The sequence below is a fragment of the Phoca vitulina genome, unplaced genomic scaffold, assembly GCF_004348235.1.
Source record: "Phoca vitulina isolate PV1807 unplaced genomic scaffold, GSC_HSeal_1.0 scaffold1, whole genome shotgun sequence".
NCBI classification, from domain to species: Eukaryota; Metazoa; Chordata; class Mammalia; order Carnivora; family Phocidae; genus Phoca; species Phoca vitulina.
This window is the reverse complement of record NW_022589704.1, coordinates 99,817,790-99,844,786: the sequence shown is the minus strand read 5'-3', so window position 1 is coordinate 99,844,786 and position 26,997 is coordinate 99,817,790. Positions and strand designations below refer to the sequence as shown.

Genomic DNA, 26,997 nt, shown 5'->3' with positions numbered 1-26,997 from the left:
CAGCCATCAATTATCTACTAAGCTTCATATGGAAGAATGACTAGATCATTTAGTGGCTCTAGGAATTGCTCACCAACAGCATGGGTTGTCTTATGGAGGGGTGAGCTGCTAATCACTGGAAATATTTGAGGAAAGGCTTCCTGGTCACCTATTGGGAAATGTAACTCTGGAAACACGGGTCTCCACCCTGAATCGAGGTGGAATTTGATCTGGGAAGACAACTCTAGTAGACTGGTAGTGGCCATCTAGACATGGTGATGAGTAAGTTTAGGAGGCCACCTTTGGGTTCAGCAAGTCAGTGAGTGATATCTGTGGGTACAGGGGTGAGAGGCAATGGTACTCATATAGTTTACTGGTCAACCCTTCACCAAGATTCCTTACTGCTCTAAAACTCTATAATTCTCCTTTCTATATCTTGGCAAACTTCTTTTGATGCACCTGTCTGTGCATCCACACATAATTTGTGTGCATTTCTTATAGATGTGTGTTTGTCTTCCTCACAGCGACTTGGTCAGCTGTTAATGTGGGATTAGCGCCCATAGCAAGCCCTCCATGGTTGGCTCTCATTCCTCTGCCTAAACTTACCCTCCATTCTGGACAATTCTGGCCCCCACTCCAGCCTAGGGGCTCCTCATGGCCCTATGCACAGGCAGCACTCATTCCTACCTCTGCAACTTCACTCAAGGTTCTCTCTCCTGAAATGGTCCTCCTTTTCCCTGTTTGGTCCTCCTTTTCCCTCTTTAGTCCTCCACACAAGTCCAGGCCCAGGCAAGCACCTGTCCCTCCATGAGGGTTCCCTAATGGTCCCCCCCCGACCCGGCTGGTCCAGCTGCTGTGAGAACCGCAAGCACTCCAGGCTGTGCTCAGCAGTGCATCACTTAGTTATGAGTTGTGCCTCTAAGGAAATGAGGACACACTTCCTGAATGGTTTATGGAAATTAGCTTCTTTAGGGGTCTAGATTGGTTGTCCCCAAATTATAGCCAAAGACAAGACTCGGGTGCAGGCAGTTTATTTGGGAGGTGATCCCAGAGGAAACTGGAGTAAGGGAGTTGGGGAATAGGGAGGGAGGAAAAGCCAATGGAAAGGTGGGTCATTGAGGCACCAGGGGCTTGGTTCGCTGGGGCCTCTGTGAACTATACAAAGCACCTCCCAGAACTCTCCATTGAGGATAGAGATTGGGGCACTTATCCATTTGCTTCTCACCCCACCTGTTGGGAGTTGCCATGGGAGCTTTAACTCCCTGCATTTCTGAGCTGCACTTGTTTGCAGGCTGTGTAGACTCCCCTGTAGAGCAGGCCGTGAGGCAAGAAGAGGGAGAACAGAGCCTTTGGCATGAGCCTTGTCTGCTTGAGCCCGGTCTGCTGTGACCAGCCCCCCAGCTACAGCAGAAATCAGAGAGGAAAGACACAGGACACTGAAACCATGTGCTGCTGCAGTAGGTCCAGCTGGTCCTGTGCCACCTCAAATTTTCCACTCTACATTTACTTAGCGGTCATTTATTGAGCACCACTGTATACCCAGTTTCAGGCACCAAAAGGTACAAAAAGTTCCAAGTCTGTCTCTTGTCTTCTAGACTGAAAGCTGCTTGGTGCAGGGAACGTGATACCCCAGACACACACAGTGGGCACCCGAACAGGTCAGTTGATGGATTGATTAATTAGTTGACTGAACAATTTACTAAACTAAACCCTCACGGTTTCTATATTAAAAGTCATTCCTTATCGTAGGAGAAATCAAAAGTTTACTTCCATTCCTCTGGGGCATTGTAACCTGCGGTGTATGCAGTACACATTCCAATGATAAAGTCCTTAATAACTACAGGATGAGTTGGCAGAATGATTTAGATCTAAAGTCCAGAGCAAGGCAATTACATCTGGCTCCCAGCTTTAAAAAATTGAAATAATCTTTATCTGAATTTTTTAAAGTATGTTAAAATTATAGCATCAAATGTCAAATGTGGTGACGACTTACCCTGCCCATGTGAGAGGTGACACAGGGGAGGCAGAACCTTAATATGCACGTTGCCACCACCTAAAGGTTAAAAACATCTGATGCGATCTGGTGCACTAATTGTACTTTTATCGATCACATTGGGAATCTGAATAGCATAAGGGAAATGAAATTCTTGAGGCCAGCCTTTCTGCCGTAGACTTTCCTCATCTCCTCTGGACAAATGAGACGTTTGGAGAAGGAATTTGTCTCCAGGGGCTTGCTGTCCTGCTAAATTATTTTCTATTTCTCATTAATTCTTGTCTTGCTCTTGTCCACACCACCTACCCCCTCCTGCCCTCCCTTGCCCGTCCAAGCCGCATCAGGCTGTCAGACTCACCCGCTCGGGGCTCTCCCTCGCTGCTCCACGGGGCTCCCTTCCCTCAGAACCAGAGGCGATCAGGGCTTAATGATGTCCTCCCCGTGTTACTTGCTAGTTGCCTCATCTAGGACCCTCTTGGTTCTGTGGGAGATACTGCCTTTTGGTATAAAGGGCATGTTTTAAGTAAAGGTAAGAAAATATAAGGTGATGCCTGCTAGAACTGCTTTGAAATTGCCAAAGGAACATTAAGAAGGTCAATTCAAAAACCTGGAGCCCAGGTAGAGAATCTCGGCTCCTTTCTCTGAGGGCAGGCAGGCCAGGCACTAATGTGGGTATTCCAGATGGGGGTCAAGGTGCAGCAGAGCAGGGCAGGAAAAGTCACAGAAACACATCACAACCTACACAGTCACACAGATGAGTCTCACAGACCTAATGTGAGCAAAAGAAACCAGACACAGGGGAACACACACTTCATGATTCCGTTACGTGAAGTTCAAGAAGAGGCCAAGCTAATCTCAGTACAGGAAATCAGGACAGGGGCTACCTCTCGGTATGTGAGTTGGGGGGATGGTCTATACCTTGATGTAGGTGGTGTGCACATAGGTAAGAATCCACCAAACTGTACACTTTACCAAATGTACACAATCTTAATAAAAATAGCAGCAACAACAATAATAATAAAAGTCATCGTATGACAGTGGACATTTATGGATTCTCTCCTATGGCCCCCGGGCCCAGCACTGTTCTCACTACTTCACATGGGTGCTATTTCACTCCTCACAGACACTCCTCAAGGCAGGCATCTCCAGCTTCATTTTCCAGGTGGGGAAACCAGGGTTCAGCGGGGTTTAACATGTCCACGCACACCTGAGTTACAAACTCTCCATTTGTGAACCCAGCCAAAATGGCGGAATTATGAAAAGTCAAAGGCCCTACATGTAGTCAATCCCAGGACTGGACGAGGGTTAGTTATCTACAAGCTACAAACATGCCCCCTCCCATGCCTGCTGCTTTTCCATTTGGAGGTCTGGGAAATGTCTGTGGAGGATTGGGAGAAGACAGGGTTCAGAGGTCACAGCGCAGAGGCACTTTGGGGGGTGGCAGTGAGCAGGGGAGAAGCCACTATCCAGGGAAGAAGGCTGGGTGCCCAGAGCTCAGACCGCTTAGACTCTGAACTCCTTATATCTCTCCAGTTGACAGTGAGAGGGACCACACCTGATTCCCCTTGGGTCCCCACACACTACAAATGCTTGTTGATTATTTACTGGGGGCAGGGTTGTTGCCCTCACATTTGGTGTAGAAGGAGATTCTTTCTTTGTCCTTCCCTCCCTCCCTCTTTCCTTTCTTTCAAAACATATTCATGGAGCATTAACCATGTGCCAGGCACTAGGGATCCTGCAGTGAATACAGCAGGGAGTGCCTGCCATCAAGGAGCTTACAGTCTGTAGGAGAGACTGACAATGAGAAACCAAACAAATAAGCACAAAAGGGGATACGGTAAGTCACAAGATGTCAAGTTCAAGAGGGGAAAATACAGTAGCTAAAAGCAGTGGATGCAGGAGTGGGGATAGTACAGAGTGGGTAGGATGTGGAATGACCTCTTTGAGGGGGCCTGAAGTGGGTAGGCTGTCTATGCATCAGGGGAACAGTGTGCCAGGAAGGGGTCCAGCAGGTGCAAAGGCCCTGAGGTGGGAAGGAAGCACTTGTGCTTGAGGAGCAACAGAAGGCCAGCTTGGTTGGGTGAGGGAAAGAAAGTTGTAGGTGAAATCAGAGAGTCACCTATGGTGGGAAGTTTCATTTCTATCTGGAAAACTTTTGAAAGTTTTTGAATAGGGGCATGGCTCAATCTGAATTTCCTTGGAAAGATCACTCTTGCTGTGAGTGGAGAACTGATTTGTCCCGGCCAGACAGGGAGGCAGGGAGACCACGAGGAAGCTCCTGCAGAATCAAGGCAAGAGACTGGGACCAGGGAAGCCTGGACCACAGGGGAGTGTGTGCTGAGCCTGTCAGTGAAGCGGCCACCCAGTGAGGTATCACACACACAGCACCCCAAGTGCCCCCAGAAATGCTGTTTATGGGACTGACTCAGGCCCTTCAGGACCCCTGGCTAAGGGCCCCACTGGTGAAATGACAGTCGGTTCAGGGACATGATATTAACAAACACTGAATCAAATACAAAACTTTTCTTTTTCAGTTTTCTTTTCATCCTTCCCTGGAGGGAACCAGATTTCCCAAAACTTGTAACAGGGGTTCCCCAAAGTGGGATGGATTTGTCCCAAGAATGTGCAAGCGATGATGAAAGTGTTCAAACTTGTATTTATAGCTATTTCTTATCTCCTTGATCTCTAGATTATTCCATCAATGCTTATAACGTGCATAGTACATTAGTAAGACTGTACATGTACTCAGTTTATAAATATGTATATTGGAGAATGTTGATAAAATATTTTGGGAGGGAGAGGGCAACAAGAAAATATTTGGCCTGCAGGGTAAGTCCCAAACTCCACAACAGGGCTTATGACTGCCCCAGATGGCTTCCTGTTTTCCTCTTTTCCCTTATCCCCACATCCTCATGTCACAGAATTGTCTTCCCATCCCCTGTTGTTCACTGGTAGAGATGAATGAGAAATTGTTCATCGCCTTTCAAAACTCAGTCTTTCCTGAACAGTCTCCCTGGCACCACGTGCTCCATCAGGCCCTGACCATATTTTTAGCACAGCACCTGAAATGCTTTATTGCTCCTATTTATTTCCAGCTTGTATGTCTTTTTTGGCTGTGAACACCTTGGGATGGGGTGGTGATTTATTGGTCTTCAGATCTCAGGGTTGCCAGAATTAGCAAATAAAAATACAAGGTGCCCAACTAATATATTTTTTAGTTTAAGTATGTCCCCTAGGACATACTTATTTGGGACATAGTTACACTATGAAATTATTTGTTGTGTATATGAAATTCAAATTTAACTGGGATTCTGTATTTTAATTGGCAACTCTATTGCATCCCCCAGGTGCTCAGGTGCTGTCATGGTGGGGTGTTTAATAATTATCTTTAGAATGAACATCTGAATAAATAGGCCAGGTAGCAGCTATAAAGCTCCCCGCCCCCTACAAAGCAGAGAAATGTAAGGACTGGTCTTTAAATATGATCTTATTAAGGGGAAATTTGGCACCATTGTGTGTGTTTGTGTTTCCAGCTCTGTCCACTGACTGGGCCTAGAAGCAATCAGCAATGACTCCCTAGTAACCATGAACACCCTAGCACCCATATCTTGGTTTCTAAATACCATTCCTCTCTAAAAGTTCTATGGAGAAATAGCTGGAAAGCACAAAGGCAGCCTGGAACATCTTGCTTTGTCAGAAAAACAAAGGAGAACTTAAAGATTAATTGGGTCATATTTAAGGGCACAGGACTGATCTAGAAGGGGCTTCAATGCACCAATGTGACAATTTGAACATCAAAAAGGATGTCAGAAGTAAATATTAACACATTGAAAAAAATGAATGCATTTATAGGGATGTCTGTGTGTGTGTGTGTGTGTGTGAGAGAGAGAGAGAGAGAGATTGAGAGTCGCTGGTACCCTCTGTTTCCAGGAGAATGCAAGCTAATAAATATGGAAGGAATAGTAGAATGAGAAAATCACCATTTTGTAACCAGAAATATAGTAACTGATTCAGGTGAATATAATCCAGGATGATAAAAGAATTTGATTAAAAATCATCAGACAACAGGAGATTCACCTAAGCCTAAATGATCACCCCGCAGACTGTTTATAATTCCACGGGGAGTGTGAATGGTTACAATGGCAGGGTCTTGCAGCCCTCCTGTAACCAAGCAATCAAACATCATCCGGAGGATCCTGAAAGTATGTATCTTCTGATGTGAGACAATCAGAAATACCAGTACTTAGGTAATATTCTTGGCAAAGATGCCTAACTAGAACCTAATCATGAGAAACAATCAGGCAAATCCAGATGTGGGAAATGTTAGAACAACTGGCTTGAAATCTTTACAGATATCAGTGCCATAAAAGACAAAGACCAGTGGAAGAGATGTTCCAGAGTAAATGACGTTAAAGGGGCATAGCTGCAAAAGGATGTGGCGCAGAGTGGATGGGGGGGGGGGGGGTTGGGCAGAGAAAAGCTATAAAGACGTTTTGGGAATGCTAGGAAAAAATTGAAACCGATGTTATTGAATTAATGTGCATTTTCTTACGTGTGAGTGCTGTGTGGTGGTTCTGGAGAAGAATATTCTTACTCATGCCTAAGGACTAGGGCTGCATGTGGTGATGTCTGCGACTTAATTCCAAATGGTTCAGAGAGAGAGAATGAATCTAGGTGAAGGGTTTTTAAAACATTAAAGATCAACAAGGCCCACAAAAAATGTGGGGCATGGGGATATTTGGAGAAGAAAAGATCCGGGAACTGAAGAAAGGCAGGGATGGAGAAAGGGAGGGCAGAGCATTTATGAACTGGCAAACAGTCTATGGGGAGGGAATGGTCCTACACTCTCTCTCCCTCCTTCTCCAGAACATTCCCCCGCCCCCATTCCGGCAAAGCCCTCACTTCTGGCTTTGAGGCATGCTATGACCTATCCCTGGCTAGAGTGGAGCTGAACAACTGATTGATGAAGATAAAGTTCCTGTGATAAATGTGGCCCTTCTGAGCAGACCTCAGTCTCTCCAAGCATCACATTGCCCTTTAATATCTTTATTAAAACATGTATAACACACACAAATATGCAAGCATAATCCAACATCCCCCTGCACACCTCCCCTTCTAGCAACTGCCAGGCCCATCAGATTATGGAATGCACCATCTGAGCAATGATTTCTTTCAAGACAATAATTACAAAACACTTAGTGGTATTTCCAAATGATTATACATTTTACTTAAATATTTATCTTTTTGAAATTTGACTTATAATCTATATGTAATTAGTTATCAGCCCAGCTACCAGGGTGACAGGTGGGTTCCTTAATTTTCTATGCAGTCGACAGGTTTTAACTCTGAAATTATTCTAGTCACAGCACACTTCAAAGGTCTAAATGAAAAAAAAAAAAGTTAAATGCCTTAATATCTTTGAGATTTGCAAAGATATTTGAGGATTTGCTGAGGGATTCGGTGTAGGATGAAGAAAGTGTTTTGTTAGCAGGGAGACTAACTTTCATCTCCAATTTGAAAGAAAATGTGAAAGCCAAATGCACAAAGATTATTTAGATGAGAGCACACTGAACAATCATTGTTCTCGCTCCACATCCTGAGTGGCTGAGTCCTACATTACACTGGTTTGGGGGAAAGAGGGGTGGGCATGCTTTCCCACTTCTGCAAGGGTAACCACGTTTCCACAAGTATAAAATGCAAACTGGCAAACCCTCATTATAAGGTGTGTAAACTATAATTGAAGCTCAAACTCCCTCCTGGACAAACACACCCTCCAGGTACATTTGCAAGCCCGCTGGTATGCTGGGCTGGGTCACCCTTCAACCTTCCTGCTCGGCCTGGCCCACGTGAGGCTTCCAGGGTCTGTCTCCTCTCCCACCCCACCAGTGCTTTCCCCTATCACACCCAGCACATCTTCTGTGCTCCTCTGTCCCACAGTTCAACTCCTCTTGGCACAAAGCTCACGTTTCTCCCCCGTGCCCCATGACACTGTCCCCGAAGGCCTGGCCCAATGCCAGAGGCACAGGAAGTCCTGAATGCAGATTTAACTTGTTGACTGCATTCAACTTGGCTGATGTTCTTTGGAAATTACCTTTTGGCCAATATCCAATTGTTCGCTGCCATTGGTCACCCATCTTATAAAAGCCAAATATAGTTGACCCTTGAATAACACTAGTTTCAACTGCATGGATCCGCTTATAAGCAGATTTTTTAAATAAATACAGTATGGTACTGTCGATGTATTTTCTCTTATGATTTTTTTTTTAAAGATTTTATTTATTTATTTGAGAGAGAGTGAGTGAGAGAGAGCATGGGGGGGGGGGTCAAAGGGAGAAGCAGACTCCCTGCTGAGCAGAGAGCCCGATGTGGGACTCGATCCTGAGACTCCAGGATCATGACCTGAGCCAGAAGTAGTCGCTTAGCCAACTAAGCCACCCAGGCGCCCTCTCTTACAATTTCCTTAGTAACATTTTGTTTTCTCCAGCTTACTTTATTGTAAGAATACAGCATATAATACACATAACACACAAAATATGTGTTAATTAACTATTTATTGGTAAGGCTTCTGGTCAATAGTAGGCTATTCATAGTCAAGTTTTGGAGAGCCAAAGTTATACAGGGATTTTTGACTGCATAGGGGGTCGGTGCCCCTAACCCCTGTGTTGTTTTTGGAATGACAGTCAGCCGGCCCTGTCACCCTCCCAAGCACTTGCCAGGGCACCTGGATGCAGCAGGGACTCTGTTCTCCCCTACAGACAGGTGGTGCCTGAAGGGAGCTGGGGCCTCATGTGAGCTGACTCTCCTGGTCAACCCTGGCTTCACCGTTCTGTTCCACAACAAGGACGTGGGGATAGGATTTTCTGGCTGTTAACTCACCTCCAGCCCACAGCAGGCACATTACAATTCTAACAGGCACTTTAGGAGAAAGCTCCCATGGGGCTTCCTATGACTCCAACCACCACAAGAGGATTCTTTTAAAGTCCCAGTTCAGGTGGGAGCAGGAAACGGCTTCATGGGCCCAGGATTCATTGCCTTTCATCACCATGCCTTTCCTTCAATACGCACCCCAACCTTTCCTCCACTCCTCCTACTAAAATGACAAGTCCAAATGCCTCTGAGAAATGCACTTGGTTTTCTGTTATTTCAGCCAGGAGCCCAGGTCCTTGACGTCAAAGAGTGGGAGGAAATGAAGGGACTCAAGTCGTGTGGTTTGGTGTACGTGAATCAGAGGGTGCAAAGGGCCCCTGAACCTATCCAGGGATGTAGAGACAGAAGTTTCATCCCCCTGAGCCCTTTTTGCTTCCTGGCTTGGTTGAACACAGCCCCATCACTCAGGATGCTCAGGGTGAGCACTGAACAGTCCTCTCCCCCCTCCTTTCCAGAGTGGGCCTGCTGCAGCCACCCAATAACATCAGCCCTTCACCCTCAGCCTACCAACCTCTTCCTCCTGCTTTTGAACATACTGGCAATTCTCAACGTGCAGCATCAGCTCCCTGTGACCTGGCCTCCTGCTTTCATCTCAGCTTTGTGGTCCTGGTCACTGTTCCTCAGGACATGAGTTCACATCTATGTTTTCCAGACTGGGTAGGATGAGCACTCGATACCTCAGACTAGTCCAGGCCTCAGTAAAGCTGTGACCTCAGGGGGGTGCTTCTCCCTTCAATCAGATCTTCCTTTTCTGCCCAGAGCTCTTCCCTGACCCTACTCCACCTTCCTATCCCACTGAACTCAAACCTTCCTCATCTCTCTACCAGAACAGCTCTCTGGAGAGATCCAGATACCCTCATCTATATTCTGATGCAAGCCAGTGTCACCTGTCCCAGGGATTGACTCTAAATCTTGTCCCTAGCTTCAGAATAGTCCTAAGGAGTGGGAGGGGGCTGGCTGTGCTATGGCCCGGTCACCTTCTGGTTGGGTGGGCCTCAGGCAGTCAACGCAGGAGTGAAATTAAAAGCACTTAACAGCTAAGCACATGCTTGGCCTTCCCGAGAATCAGCAGGCAGATTAGAGACAGGACTCCCTAGTGTCTGCCATTAGCTGTCTGATTTGCAAGGTTGACTGAGCTATGATATTTGTTAATCCATTTAACAAATATCTGTAGAGAACCAACTACGTGCCATACAGGGTCTAGCCTAAGGGAATGCAGCAGTGAACAAGCATATGAAATCCCTGCCATCATAGAGCTTGTATTCTAGCGAGGTAGACAGTCAATAAATGAGGAAAACAATTAAAAATATGGCTCATGACAAAGAGATGAAGGGGAAAGAGCAGTTAGGAGGCTACTGCCATGATGCAGGGGGAAGATAATGATACCTTGGGCTAAGGTGGGCGGCGGCAAAGGTGACAAGTGCTTATATCCTGGATACGTGGTAAAGGTAGAACACATGAGATTTGCTGGTAGACCAGATACAGGGTATGAGCGAAAGAAAGGAATCAAGAACCAGAACAATGGAGTCCTACTGACTGAGATGAGGAAGGCTGCAGGAGGAGTAGATTTGGGGGTGGCTGTGGATGAGCAGGGGGCGATATTCAATTACGTATTCATCCATTTGTCCACTACTTATCGGGCTTGGCAGTGTGCTAAGTCTGGTGGTAGAAGGTGAGTGATGAGTGACATGGTCCTTCAACTCATGACCCTAACAACCCAGTTGTGATGAGGAGCCTTAATCCAATAATCATACAACAAATGCATAAATATCAGCTACTGAGAGGTCAACACAGGAGAAGAATGCAGGAAATCTAACTTAGTCGGGAGGGGGATGCTGGTTAGGGGAGATGGAGATCAAGGGGTGATATGAAGGATGAGTATGAGTTAACCTGGTGATAGGGCTGATGTGAGAAGAATACTCCAGTAAGAACAGTGTGTACAAAGGCCCTGTGATTAAAGGAAGTGTGGGGCACAGGAGTTTTGAGGAAGAGTAGGATGTACATAGTGTCTGGAACATAGCAGTAAGAGAGAACATGGTGGGAGAAGGTACTGGAGAATTTGATGGGCCAGGTCATGCAGGAGTTTGCAGGCCACATGCAGGTAATTTGTCATTCTTTTAAAAGTACTGAGAGGTCATTTAAGTGCTTTAAACAGAGTGAGAAGCTGGTCCAATTTGCATTTTGGAAGATCACTCTGGCTGCAGAGTAGAGACTAGATCAGGGAGGACCCTCGAAATGGAGAGCCAGGAGGAAGGGATCATGAAACCCAGGAGAGGGGTGGTGGAAGAGTGGAGGGAAATGGACAGATTGGCAAGATATTTAGAAGTTATGAAAATCCACAGTACTTTTCAATAGCCTGGTATAGGGGATGAAGACAGAAAATAGAAGAGCTGTAATTTTTGATTATGAATATAAAAAGAATGCAGGAGATGACATTCAGGGTCCTTTACTATTTTTTTTTATTTTTATTTTTAAAGATTTTATTTATTTATTTGACAGAGAGAGACACAGAGAGAGAGGGAACACAAGCAGGGGGAGTGGGAAAGGGAGAAGCAGGCTCCCCGCAGAGCAGGGAGCCCGATGTGGGACTTGATCCCAGGACCCTGGGATCATGACCTGAGCCAAAGGCAGTCGCTTAACCGACTGAGCCACCCAGGCGCCCTCCTTTACTATTATTAAACAAATAGTTGCCTGTTCTTAGTGAGAAATGGAGCGCATTTCCTTATCTGTGTTGCCTGATACTGGTTCCTAGAATAAAATCACTAGGCCTAAATTTCTGTATGTCATGCTTGGGATATCTTGGGTAGAGTCATCTAAATCCAGTGTCAGAGCCAGGAAAGGGGTGGGATGGAGGGAGAAGGTATGAAAAGTACAACATGTAGAGGCAGACATGCCTGGGCCTGCATTTCAGTACCACCACCTGCTAATTGTATGATGTTGGCAATATTCATCCAGTCTGAGCCTCAGTGCCCTTGCCTATAAAATGACAATAATAGTATAGCACTAATCTTATAAGACTGTTGGTGATGATTACATGAACTAGCACATGCAAAGTGAATACCCAGGACTTGACACATAATAAATAAATAAAGGGGTATACGTTATTATTATTCATAAATAGGCTACTGTTTATGAGAGCACTTTAGCACCTTGGTTTACAATCTACTTATATCAGTTAGCTAATGCTGTACAACAAACTGCCCCAAAACTCAGTGGCTTAAAACAACAATCATTCACTCTCACTCTTGCTTCTGTGGAATAGCTGGGATTCTGCTGATCCAAGTTGGGCTCAACGGGGTGACTATAAGATCTGGGTCCAACTCTGCTCCAGAGGGCCTGGGCCTGTGATTATCACTGCAGCTGCAGAAGCGCAGGAAGACAAGCCCAAATGTGCAAACATATTTTAAGCCCCTGCATGCATCATGCTCACTAATTAATGTCTCTTTGGAGAAGCAAGTCACATGGCCAAACCCAAATCCCGGGAGTAGAGAAATCTACCTCACCTCTAATGGGAGCAAAACCACATGACAAAAGGTATGGATATAGGGAAGATGAAGAATTAGACACACCAATTACTCAATGTGTCACGTCACTCTTCAGTGCCTCCTGCCTTTCCATGAAGAATCATTTGGGATTATCAAGGCGTAGAAAAATGGCTGCTGAGACCCAACTCCCTTTTCCATTCCAGTTTCTTCCATCTCTTTCTTCCTCCTCCTTAATCTTTTTCAAGGCTGTGCCTTCGTATTCCTTTGAAGAAGTATCAGTCAAGCTTCTTTGATGGTGAGCTACAGAAAACAACTCTGGCCAGTTGTATCAAAAAGGAAATTGAATGACAGGTTGTCATGCAGCTCACAAAAGCTGGCAGGTAGTTGGAGAACCAGGTTGGGAACAGGATAGATCACAGGACAGCTCTGGGAGCCCAGGCAGTAGAACCTGATCAATTCCCTTTTCTAGGCACTGATGCTGGGGTGAGGGAGCTCTAGGGGGGGTTCTTTCCATCACAGTCTCTTTGTGCTTAGAAGTCAAAGTCCTGGCAGAGAGAGGCCCATCTCTTGGTTAGGGCAGGGAGGGCATCACAGTTTACAGCTGGTCAAGACTGACCATGATGAGGTTATGGAATGACCCAAAACAATCAGTGTCCTCTTTGTCAGGCTTTGTAGCCAGTGGGTATAGCAGAAAGAGCCCTGGAGTACAAGCAGCAGGCCAGATTCTACCCCTTGCTCTGCCCCCAACTTTCTAAGAATATGGAATCCCAGATGGATTCGTTCTTCTTTAGCAAACAGTTGTATGGTGCTTGCAATGTCCCAGACACTGTTCTAAGAACTTGGCAAGTATTAACTCAGCAGTCCTTGACTTCAAGGAGTTGTTAAGGCATACCTGACCTCATAGCTTAGTTGTAGGGATTAAGTGAACAACATGTGTATAACATCTAGCACAACTCTGGCATGCAGAAAATGCTCATATGTGGATCACCTTCCCTGAGCCCTCTCCCACTTCTATCCTTGCAGAGAGTTCTATGAGAGAGGAGGAAGCCCGAGGTTTCAGGTATCACTCTAAGCTTCTAATCTTGACATTAGGAACAGCACCCCCTCCAACAGCACCGCCTAACTGCCCACCAGAACCCGAGAGGAAGTATGGGGTGTCATAAGATGCTGGGCATCTTCAGAGTGGACTGGTGCGTGACCTCAAGATGCCTTGTTATCGCCGGCTTTGATACTTCTTTTTTTTAAAATTTTATTTCTTTATTTGAGAGAGAGAGAGAGAGTGAGCACAAGCGGGCAGAGGGTCAGAGGAAGAGGGAGAAACAGACTCAGTGCTGAGCAGGGAGCCTCATGCGGGACTCAATCCCAAGGACCCTGGGATCATGACCTGAGCCGAAGGCAGATGCTTACTGACTGAGCCACCCAGGTGCCTGCAACTTTGATATTTCTGATGCCAGGGAACTGTTGGCTTCATTTTCTATGCTTTTAGGAGTACTGTATTCCATTGTAATGATGGAAATGTTCTCTATCTGTGCTGTCCAATATGGTAGCCAGTAGCCACCTGTGGCTACTGAGCACCTGAAATGTGGTTAGTTTAATGGGGAACTGAATTTGTATTTGAATTTAATCGTTTAAATTTGCGGCTAGTGGCTATCAAACGGAGAGTACAGCTAGAGTTTTCAATGCTATGGAGCTCCCTAAGGGACCCTGACACCTGGAGTAGGGTGGCAGGCTGGTGTTTTAGAGGACTTGATGTCTCACTTTCCATCCCTAGGAGGCAGCTCCAGAAGGGTTCCTGTCCTGACAATCTCTGAGCCCTGGCTTCTGCTCACCTCTCCACCCAGCTTTTCTTACTCCCCAGTGACAACCCCAGGCAGCTGACTGATGCCTTGGGCAGAAATCATCCTGCTTCAGTCCTGCTCAGGCTTCTCACAATAAACAGACCCAAAGGTTAATGGAGGTGAGATAAATGGGAGACACTTGGAGAAGAATTAATTAATCTGGGGTTTCAGTTGCCCCAGAGTGACTCATCCCTTCAGAACCACCTGTGTCCTGGCTGATTTCACAGGTTGCATTCTACAGAAGAAGAACAACAAAAATTCTGTATATACCAATAATAATATTTAGAATCACAGAATGTCAAAGCTGGAGAGAACCTTCAAGAGCACTGGCTCAACATCCTTATTTTATGAAGGGGGATACTGACACCTAGGGTGGGCAGCCTGCGAGGCTGGCTCTAGTCCTGCAGGATGGGGTGTGGCAAAGGAGGCTGTTTTGCTCTTGCGTCCAAGCTGATGAAGCCAGAGTGTGGGTCCCACAGGATCCCAAAGAACTAAGCCAGGGTTATAACCAGAGAAGAGCATCCAAGGTGGGTCATCTGAGCAGGGTGTGGGGAGCGGAGTTGGGAAGCCCAGGGAGACAGAGCTGGGGAGGAAGAGGTAAGCCGCAGAAATATAGACCCACATTCTGGACAATTAGCAGAGTCATTTCCAGGGCTGTCCTGGTCTATTCGGGCTGCTATAACAAAAATACCACACGCTGGGTGGCTTGACAAACAGACATTTGTTTCGCACAGTTCTGGAGGCTGGGAAGTCCAAGATGAAGACACCAGCAGACTGCGCGCGTGTCTGGTAAAGACTGATTTCCTGGCTCTCAGAAGGCAATCTTTTCTCTGTGTCTCCACATGGTGGAAGGAGATGAGGGAGCTCTCTGGGTCCCTTTTATATGGACAGTATCCCATTTATGAGGCTCTACCCTCATGACCTAATTCCCTCCCACATGTCCCCCCTCTGAACACCATCCCCTTGGATGTTTCTCCATATGAAAGTGGGAAGGCACACACATTCAATCTATAAGAGGGACCCACAGTGAAACTTTTCTGGTGGCTAAGAGCCCGTTTCTTGAGCAGCTGGGACCCATTTTGAGAACCCAAGGTGGGACACAGGATAAAACATAATAGGACTTGGCCCCACTTGCCAGTGGCAGCGCCCCAAGGCTCATTCCCAACTTTTTCTGCCTATCTCTGCAGTGCTTCCAAGACCGTGTCACCCTAGCAAAATAGGCCACACATTTTGAAACTGCTTCCCCATCTAGAGCTGTGTTTGACAGTATATATAATTATAATAATAGGTGTTATTTATTGAGCACTTCTTACATAGGGCCAGGCATAGCGCTGATGGTTTCACAAGCCATCATGCCAGTTGATTCCCATGACAACCCTGTCAAGTAGACTTTCTTCTACCCATGTTACAGATGAGCAAACAGACTTAGGAAGACTGAACAACTTATCCCAGGTTACATAGCTCGTAGGTGGCAGAGAGAAAATTTGAGCTCAGGTCTGTCTGACTTCAGAAGCCTGTCCTCTTTTAAGCCTGCGAGTATAGCAGGACAGGCTCACTGGCTCCATTCGACAGACTTGAAAATTGAAAGGTCGAGTGGCGGCCTGGGGACACAGTGCGGAGTTCTCTGTGCTTCCTTCAAACACCACATTCTCCCTGGTCGGGGGTCATTTTTCTCTTGTGACCAGGTGACTTCACAATTTATTTCATTTGGCAGGCAGGGAGGGGGTCTCCCCCACGGCAGTCTCAAGTGCCACCTGGACAGTGAATATTGATTTGGGGAGTCAGGAGCGTGGTCTCATTTCTGAGTCATTTCTGAAGGCACACCACTTTCTGAGTGGCATCCCCAGTTAAATTACGGTGCCTTGTCCTTTTGGCCAGCTCCGTGTGTGTGAAGGGAGGTGGGGCCCCCATCAGACTGCAGGGAAAGGTTAGGAGCTCCACACAGCATCCTCGATGAATGTTGGGGGCCTGCTCCCCCAAATGCGTGTCTGAGCAAAGAGCACTCCTGCCTGATTAATAGGCACACGCTTTGCCTTGATGGGGGCTGGGCCCACGGAAGGGGCTGTTAATCATCTCTCCTCAGTGTCCTGGAAGGGAGAACAAGCTCCCAGAGGCGGGGCTGCCATGTCTTAGACACTCAGGGGGGCCATGCCCGAACCTCCTGTCCAGGATACTCCCCAATGCCCCTGGGAGGACTAGGAGAACCTTAACTGGTGGCTTGTTCTCTGCCCCTGTCACTGTGTGGCTCTTTCTGGTCCCTTCGGAGATAACAGCTCAGCTGTCACCCGTGGGGAGTGTCTTCTGCCCTTGGGGTGGGGGAAGGAAGTGGCAAGAAGCTGAATATGCCTTGGGGGCTGGAGTTCCACTGAGGCCAGAGGACTTCACCCACTTTTCCAAAGGAATAAAGAGAGATGATACTGTCTTTGGTTTGTTTTCATTTTGTTTTTCTTTATTGTGGTAAAATATGTATAATGTAAAATTTACCATTAGTGACATTTAGTACATTCACAATGTTGGGCAGCCATGACCTCTAGATGCAAGACGTTTTCATCACCCCAAAAGGAAAGACATCAACGGTTGCTCTCCATTCCTTCCCATGCGCCCCAGGCCCTGGCTACCACCAATCGCTTTCTGTCTCTATGGATTTGTCTAGTCTGGACATTTCCTATGAATGGAATCATACAATATATGGTCTTTTGTGTCTGACCTCTTTCACTTGGTGTAATATTTTCCAGTTTCATCCATGTCAGTAGTTCATTTCCTTTTTATGGTTGAATACTATTCCACTATTCCATTGTGTGGATAAAGTAAGTTTTATTTATCTGTTCAGCTGTTAATGAAGCTTGGGTTGTTTCTACCTTGTGGCTTTTATAAATAATATTGCTATGAACATTTGTGTAAAGAAATAACACTGTTTTATCTGTTTGAAACCAATCCAGTTAGTTCTGTATGGTAGCTGGTAGCCACATGTGGATATTTAAATTTAAGTTAATTAAAGTTAAATAAAATTAAAAGTTCAGTTCTCTAGTTGGACTGATCACATTTCAACCCCTCAAAGGCACGTGTAGCTAGCAGTTACCATATTGAATAGCACAGATGCAGGGCATTTTCACCAACACAGAAACAGAAAGTTCTAGTGGTAAACTTCTATCTAATACGTACAATTGAAAATGACCAAAGGAGGTCAGTGGGTACAAATTTCCAGTTATAAAATAAACAAGTCATGGGGATGTAATATACAGCCCAGTGACTAGAGTTGTTAATAACTATATTTCCTATTTGAAGGTAGCTTTACTCCCACAACTCCTCCTGGATGGAACTATCACGGCGTAGGCGCCCTCAGTCAGGCGTGCTGCCTCAAACCTGGGTTCCTTCTCAGTGTCTGAGGCTGTCCACTTCCGCAAGAGCAGGGAGACAATGCAATGGTTGAGACAGAGCTGGTGATGTTTCTCGGGGGCTTGAGGGGAGAGGGCCTGCCTGGGTCACCAGGCCAGCCTCCTGGCGGGAGGGAAAGTGGGTGAACAGCGCTGACCCAGCACTGCTTAGTCAAGCGGGCACAGGCAGGAAAGCAACCAAGAAGCAACTCACTCGCTTCCTGGTGTGGGGCAGTCTCAGGCACCCCACAGGGGGCCCCAAATGGGCTTTTAAGCATCTGGGGGGAGCACGGCCTTCTGGAAAAGTGGATGCACTCAGGGAAAGATTGACAGACCCCTTATGGCAAGCCCCTGGCCCTCCCCCAGAGGATGGACAGGAAAAGCAGCCATGTGGGTAATAGGAGTATGGCTTGGGCAAGTCTGGGCCGAGGAGTGGAGAGACAGTGGCCCTGTGGACCTTTCCACCTGAAAACAGCCCCCAACCCCATCTCCCACCCCGGGAGGCCACAGGCCACAGGAGAAACCCAGGCTGCTGGTGGTCTGCAGCCAGCCCTGGCTGGGCCTCGAGAATTCAAACAATTCGCTATCTTCTTGGAATTCCATTTTTCTCACGTGTGTAATAAAGATCAGGAATGCATGAGATCATTGGTTTTAAGCTCTTTTTTTTTTTTTTTCCAGTCAAGGAATTCTTCAGTTAAATGGAGTCTTACAAAAAATAAAACAACTCTCATGAAGTATAAAGCAAAAAAGAATAAAGCAAAGCTGCTCTGGTTAAAGATGGCGGTGGTGACGGTGATAGCCGAGGAGTGCCCAGGGCTCAAGCACCCCACCCCAGCCGCACCCTGACTTCTTGCCCATGAGATTTTCCAACTCTAAGCGCCCATGATTTTAAAACAACATTTGCTCTCCTACCAGTTTTGTGGGGGAGATTTTGGAGTCAGGGAAACCCTGGGTTCAAATCCCCGTTCTTTCTTTTTAGTACTTTGTAATTTGGAACAAGTGACATACCTAGTTTACCCTTACTTTCTTAATCAGTAAAGTGTATCAGTATTACTCACTCTCCAGGGATCTTAGGAGGTTAAAATGCTCCCACATGGAATCTGACAACAGCAGGTGCCCCTCGTGTGTGTCTTCCCTTCCCCTCTGTGCAGGTTGGCTTTGTATCTTGTCTCCCCTGGCCCCCTCAGACCTTATTCAGGCTCTGTCCTGTGCAATTATGGGCCAGGCACTATGCTGGGTAGTCGGTAGTGGGGACTTGAAGATAAATAAGACAGAGTCAATGACTTCATAGAACTCACAGACCAGAAACTGATAATTACCACACAGATGTTTTAAGGAAATGGGTATGTTCAAATCTAGATGCAGGACTTCATATTTATCATGATTAATGTTCATTTTATAGCTCTGGGCTAAATCTTCTGGCTTGTTTTGAATCTTATTTCTGTCGTCAAACATAATAGCTATCTCATCCTTCTTTCCTTTATCTGCAAGTGTAACCAACATAGTTTCTGTATCTTTCCAATATCATGACCAAGATGGTGACAAGAACTAGAACCAGAGCAAGAACAGAGTTCTCAATCTTCCTCCCAAATTAATTCTAACGTGTGCATCAACCCTGTGGTTGTTCAGCCAGTTCAAAAGTCATCTTTTTCTCCCATGCACACTCCTATACCTTTTTATTTTATAATACTTGGTAATAAATTTAATTTTAAATGCACACTCATAATTTTACATGCATGCATAAATATAATGGTTTCATAGACACATGTATCACCATACATGCACATTATATATATTTTTTGGTCAATGTTCTACATTAATCTTACATACTTTATCTTATTTTATCAATAATCACTTAATCCCTTTCACAAAGATGGCGCCGAAGGTGAAGGAAGCCCCTGCTCCTCCCAAAGCCGAAGCCAAAGCAAAGGCTTTGAAGGCCAAGAAAGCGGTGCTGAAAGGCGTCCACAGTCACACACACAAAAAAAGAGATTGGCACGTCGCTTATATTCCAACGACCCAAGACACTGCGTCTCCAAAGGCAGCCCAAATATCCTTGAAAGAGAGCCCCCAGGAGAAACAAGCTTGATCCCTATGTCATCATCATCAAATTCCCCCTGACTGCTGAGTCAACCGTGAAGAAAATAGAAGACAACAACACACTTGTGTTCATTGTGGAGGTAAAGGCCAACAAGCACCAGATCAAACAGGCTGTGAAGAAGCTCTATGACATTGACGTGGCCAAGGTCAACACCTTGATCAGGCCTGATGGAGACAAGAAGGCATATGTTCGACTGGCTCCTGACTATGATGCTTTGGATGTTGCCAACAAAATTGGGATCATCTAAACTGAGTCCAGCTGGCTAACTCTAAATATAAATTTTTCACCAAAAAAAAAAAAAATAGTAACTCATGAAAATCACTCCAACTTGGAGCTCCAACTCATAGGTCACCTGTCATAGCTCTAATGCACCCTGTTAAATGCTTGCATAACAGGCTGTCATATGAAAAATGTGCCATAATTTATTCATCTATTCCTAATTGATAGGAATTTTTTTTCCTGTACAAGCAATAAATATTCTTGTATATATGTGCACACATACAGGTGCTTTTATTTCTATGAGATAAACTCTGAGAAATGAGACTGCTCCTAATTTTAATGTCTTAATTTTAATAGATGCTGCCAGATCACTTTCCAAAATCGCTGTCATAGATCATATTTCCACACAGAAACCAGCAGAAGGCATTTCCAGTGTTTTAGTTTTTGCATACCTGATAGTTATAAAGTGACTGCTCATTGGTAATTCTTTTACTGAAGTATAATTGACATATAACATTGTATTAGTCTCAGGTGTACAACATAATGATTCAATACTTGTATATATTGCAAAATGATCACTACAATAAGTCTAGTTAACATCGGTCACCATATAGAGTAACAAAATTTTTTGTGTGTGTGATGAGAACTTGTAAGATCTACTCTTTTAGCAACTTTCAAATATGCAGTATAATCTTCTTAACTATAGTCACCATGCTGCACATCACCATTGCTACCTTAGTTTACATTTCCCTGACTGCTTCAGAATTTGCATATATTTAATGTTTGTTGATCATTTAAATCTGCTCTCCAGCAGATTATTGTCTTCTTTGTTTCTTTACTTATTTTTTTATCAGTTGTTTGTCCAGTTCTTGTCAATTTATATAATCTTTTTACATATTATAGATTTAACCCTATCTATTGCATTGCAAATATTTCCCAAATCTATTTGTGTGTATGGACTTAATTTTTAGTATCTCTTGCTATACCTAAGTTTTTAATTGCTCTGCTCTGCTTTTAAAACTTCTTGTTTTCTAGGGGAACCTGGGTGGCACAGTCAGTTGAGTCTTCGACTCTTGGTTTTGGCTCACATAGTGATCTCAGGATTGTGAGATTGAGTCCTTCATCTGGCTCTGTGCTCAGCAGAGTCTGCTTGAGATTCTCTCTCCCTCTCCTGCCCCTCCTGCTCATGTTGTCTCTCTCTAAAATAAATAAATAAATCTTAAAACAAGAACAAAAAAACCTTCTGGTTTTCTAGCATCAATTTGGATGGTCTCCTTGTCTCTAGATTAAAGGTATAGGCTCTTGGATGTAATTTTTATTTTTTTCACATTTTAAATCATTAAGTTATCTGAAATTTATTTTTGTTTATATTTCTCACAAAATGGTGATTAGCATTTATTTACTGTTTTATTTCTCGCTTATTTTATAGCCTATTTCTGGATTTTTCCATTCTGTTTCACAGACCTATTTATTTACATTTATGGAAATAACATATTAATTTGTTTATAGGAACTTTATAGCATGTTGTGGTATTTGGTAGGGCAAGTGCTCACTCTGTTTCTTTTTTTAAAAAAAAATATCAAATATATATATATTTAAATATATTGTCTCAGACATTTTTTTAAAAAATATAAAGCACAAGATCCTTTTATCCAGTTCAAATAGTCCTATTAGGATTCAAATGGGAATTACACTGTATTTACAGATACCAACTCTGGAAAAATCAAGCTGGCATGATACCAAGTCTCTCCATCTGAAAATACTTTTATCTGTCTCCGTTTGTTCAGATCTTACTTTATATTCTTTGATAAAATCTTATAATTTTCTTCACGTGGGTCTTGTGCTTTTCTTATTAACCTCATTCTTCAGCATTTCCTAGTTTGTGTATGGAACACTTTTTTTTTAATTTTCATTTGTCATATACATTGCTGGAATAGAAGCCATTGATTTTTGTATATTTACCTTATATCCTGCTACCTTGCCAAATTCTCTTATACACTTCGGTAAGTTTTTCTAATTAGAGCCTATTGAATTTTCTAGAAATTCAATAATCCACTCAGCATAAAAAGAGGGTATTTTATCTTATCTTTTCTAATGTTTATAGCATTTTTTGGCTCATTTCATTTATCAGAAAGAAATACTTGAGTAATTATAATGAGAGAAAGCATTTCTGTTTAGTTACTGACTTCTAAATATTTTTAGGCACTTGGCATTAGAGTAATAATTGCTTTCATTTTTTGTTATATTTGTGTAACCTAATATTTAATTGTTACATTTATTATAATTAAGTCATGATTATATTCATATTTCAGTAATTTCTTTTACTATTTACTATTAATTTTTACTAATATGGCTTTTTCTGACCCATGGGTTATGTATAAAGTGTTCTTTTAATTGACTTCTTCAGAAGTTGTAATATCCCTTTTGATTTCTCTCTCAATCTAAGGATTTTCTAAGGTTATATATTTTAATTTCTAAGTAGTTAAGATTTTTGGCCAGTTTTTATTATCTGCCTCTAATTTTATTAGGATATGATTAGAAAATGTGGCCTCTATTTTATAGCTATACAATCTCTACTTTTTTGAATATTCAAAACATTTCTTTTGGGGAAAGAACAGGATCAATATTTTATATCATTTGTGAACATAGAATAAGTATATTCTTTATACAAAGCAATTATAAATTTTATATATAGTCAAGATTATTGAGCTTTTAAAATCATATATGTCTATATTTAATTTAATTAAGTATGAAATATTCTAATGGAATTGTATTGAAATCTTTGTGTTTAATTTTATTTTTTATTTTTAAAAGATTTTATTTATGTATGTATGTATTTATTTATTTATTTGAGAGAGAGAGAAAGAAAGAGTGAGCAGGTGCATGTGGAGGGGTAGAGGGAGGCAGATGGGGAGGGACAAGCAGACTCTAGTCCTGCACAGAACCCCACATGGGGCTCGATCTCATGATTTCATGTCCCTGAGATCACCACCTGAGTCAAAACCAAGAGTCTGCTGCTTAACTGACTGAGCTATCCAGGCATCCCTGTGTATAATTTTAAAAATCAAGTTCTTTTTACATTTCTAATGCTTAGCTTTATATGTTTAGCTGATACATTGCTTTGCACATACAATTTATGAAATATCTTCATATTCACCACTGTGTTATGCAGTGTCCCTTTTTGTCCTGTTTAGTGTTTAACCTTAAATTCTACTTTGTCTAATATTGAATATTGTTGCCACTCTTGCCTTTTATTCATTTGCATTTGCCTGGCATTCTTCTTCCCATTCCTTTCATTTGAATCTTTCATTGTCAATTTCTTTTAAGTGTATTTATTTAAACATTGTATAAATGTTTTTGGCTTTTAACCCTCTCTGATAAACTCTGTCTTTTAAAGACATAATTCAGTTTATTCCCAAATGATTTGAAAACTTATATTCCTGCTTTTTCTTCCCTTTCGTGTTGCTTTATAGTTGTGATTTATCTATATTTTCACTGGTTTGATCAAACTGTTACTCATCTTATTTTTCCCTTTGTTAATTTATACATTCTAATAAAACTGTTACATTCTATTAACATTTTCTGTTACTTTCCTTGTACTTATAATCACTTATTTTTGTATCCTTCTCCTTCTCCTTCTCCCTCTTCTTCTTCTTCTTCTTCATCTTCTTCTTCTCCTTCTTCTTCTTAGCAAGATACTATTTTACCAAGCAAGACATTCTATTTTCACATTGCCTTCCCCTCCTTGTTACCCTATGACATAAAACTGTTAGAATACCTTCAATGACCCATGCTCCATTTCCCCTTCCCCTTCAGCTTCCCTTCTCCCAATCCTGGAAGAGACATTTGGAATGTCTCTTATTTCTGTCCCCAACCACTGCCCCTGCTAACCTGGTGTTGCTCAGATAGTTTAGTGCTTTTAGGTCTAGATGTTGTTAGAATTTCCCTTGAAATTTCCTCTTTTCATTTTCCAGATTCTGAATTTAAGATTTATATATTTCACATTTCCTAGAACCCATTATTCTCCACCCAGGAATTTTCTCCTGTTTTTTTTTTTTTGTTTTTTGTTTTTTTTTAATTTAGTGATTATCTTTTTGCTATGTGATCCCTTTTTGTTTTCTTCTAGATCCCCAACACTTGCATGTCAGGTTTCCTGGTTCCATCCTCCAGCTCTCTAGACTTTTCCTTCATTGTTTTCATTTCTTTAGCTTTTGCTCTGTGCATTAGTGTGTATTTTCACTTGACTCTCGAGGCCACTAATTCACATCTCAACAGTGTCATCTTTGCTTTGTTTCACTTGCCACATTGGAAACTTGGAAAAACCACATTTCAGCTTCAGAAAGTCTTTTTGTGTGTGTTTGCTCCTTTTGATTGCCAAGAAGTGCTCTGTTTTTCTGTTTGGTCTCAGAGATAAGGAATTTGAAAGCTGACATAGACAAGAGAAAATAAAATACAAGAGAATAATAGGTGTAACTTTTGAGCAATGATTGTAAAATCTAGAAGAAATGGATCATTTCATAGCAACTAAATTTTCAAAATTGACCACAGAAGAAATGGAACACTTGAAAAGAGCAATTATCATAGAAGAAAGTGATTAGATTGTACACCTGAAATTAATATTATACTGTATGTTAACTAACTGGAATTTAAATAAAAACTTAAAAAAATTTTTTTTTCAGGCAACATCTTCTTCTGTTAAAATATCAGTCTTTTCAACAGCAACAACAACAACAACAAGAAAAAGAAAAGAAAAAGAAAATGATTAGAGATGTACCATTTAGTAAATAACCAGGGTCCAATAAGACTACAGCTCGGTTTTTATCTAACATTTAGGGATCAAGGGAGGAGCTCTCCTTGGCTAGGTGTGCATTTTTTTTTTTCTGATAGACCATCCTCCCTGGGCCCCCTTAGTGGAGATACAGGTGGGATTCCCCAGCAAGGAGACTAAGATGGAGAGCAGCCTGCCAGTCTATTAGGGGAGTTCTCCTGGGCTCGTCCCCAGAGAAGAGGGAAGGAAGCAGGACTGGGAAGAGGAGAAGTTGAGCTATAATGGGCAGTCTCCACAGAGCTTGATTTAATGAAGAGCTCCAAAGTATGACCCTTCAAGTTTGTCCAGAGCTGAGGTGAGGGGGTGAGATTTTATACTCCTGCACCTTGTCAGGTATTCAGTGTTATCTGTCCTGGAAAGTGGGTATGACCTTGGATGTGCCAATGCAATTCCCAAAGAGGGCTGGCGGGCAGTTGAGTGCTCTCTGCCTATAGGTCTCTCAGAAGCTCAAGAAGGGAGAGGAAGGGAGGGCAGAAGAAAATCTTCGTTCTTATAGGGGAGTCTAGGTGACACACTATGGCATCCACTACAGATGCACCATTGTTTTTCTTTGTGACCCCCCTGAGTTTCTATCTTTTATTGGAATATCGCAAGCTCTAGATTGGTGGTTGGTGAGTAATCCCCTCACTGTGGGTCACTGTTGCTGCAGCAAACAAGATGACCATCCCTTTGAGGTGTGTGGAGGACATCTCCTGGTCTCTCCTTTTCTCTCAGCCACCAGAGCATGGAGAACTCAGTTCACTTATTCAGCTCTCTCGACCAGAAAGATGGGAGAATGGGGGAGGGAGGGATGGCATATCCCCTGGTCCCCTGGGGGACGGATTTCTGCAGGTAAGCTCCTCTCATGGCCTGCTGCTTTACGATGCCTGCCATCCTCATCATCCTTTATCCTGGAGGAGAAAGTCCTATATCAGTTTCCTTGACTATGATCCCCACAGTGCCCAGGGCTTTCCACAGGCCACCACAGGTCCCAGCTACTGTTTGACCTGGGAGAGTCAAATTGATGAGAGCTGAGAGTGAAGAGGAAGGGGGCTGCAGAGAGGCTACCTTTTCCTTGAAGTACCTTCCTCCTCTCTTTTCTCACCTTGTCCATGGAATCATGTAAAATATTTTGCTAGTTGAGTAGCTGAAATCACCATGCTAACTCAGCAGCCAGTAGTCAGTGGGTACTGGGCTGGAGGCAAAAAAGAAATGAATGCACTCCTTTTGGAAGTGAAGGAAAAGTTTAATCAGTCACCAGACTGGTCCTTAATTGCGTGTACATCCCTAGACTAGGATCCTTGGGGATCTCTGAAAGGAAAAATTAGCAAGCTCCTGGAGACAGTGTTCTCTGTGTATACTTCCATCCAAAGAGATCAGTGTTTATGTATTTAAGTAAAGCCTTATGTCTTATACATGAGTGTGAGCAGTGGAAATGTTTACTCAGTCTGAATCCCTGGTTTCAGATCTCTCTATGATCCAGGCCCTTTGAGATTCAAACATATTCATGAGGCTGAAACATAGATGCTCTTTATTAAGACCAAAAACGCTGTCTAAAAAAATAACTCACAAGCCCATATATATGCTTGGAAATAGATGTGTTAATTGAAGTGTCCCTATGGGAGCCAGGAGTTGGTAACTCCTGGGAAGGGCTGCTCCAGCACCTACGGTCGGGGCAAGGGCTAAACCCTTGCCAGCAGTTCCAACTGTGCCATCTCCACCGAGCGGAAAGAAGAAGAACCGCGAGAGGCGTGGAAGGCAGAGCCGTGGGTGCACAGGGAGCTCTGTCTGAGTGCAGATGTTGGAAGAAGACAGACAAAAGGCAGGGTTGCAGCCAAGGACAAATGCTAAAGCATGCTCCAGGGCGGTAGGAGCAATGTCAGGGAAACTCTAGTATCAAATGAGCTGAGGTTTGGAAGGAAGAAAGTCAAGGACAAGAGAAAATTAATTCCCTTTTTCATTTCGCTTGGACCTGGGAAGAAATGGATTGGGTGCTGTTCAGCAGCTGCTGGGGCACTCTGCCCCAGGTGTCAGCTTCCCCTAGCTGGCAGGCATGCAGGTGTGTGACAAGCTGCACTGGTCACAGGGCACAGAGGGAACGCATAATCTCCCACGCCTCCTTCACTGTTTTCCTGACGGTTTTCACAGGAGTAGGAAGGATGAAGGACTTGATGCAAGGGGGGAAGCCCAGGAAAAGTGGAGAGATGGGGAGGGTACAGCCAGCTATGATGGGGCGGGGAGGTGGGGAGGAGCCCACCTGCCGGCTAGCCCTGC

The 26,997-nt window shown here is 43.7% G+C and overlaps 1 pseudogene; it reads left to right on the top strand.

Moving 5' to 3' along the window:
* The first annotated feature begins 19,469 nt into the window (after positions 1-19,469).
* LOC116645877 lies at positions 19,470-19,944 on the top strand (annotated as a pseudogene).
* The last annotated feature ends 7,053 nt before the right edge of the window (positions 19,945-26,997 follow it).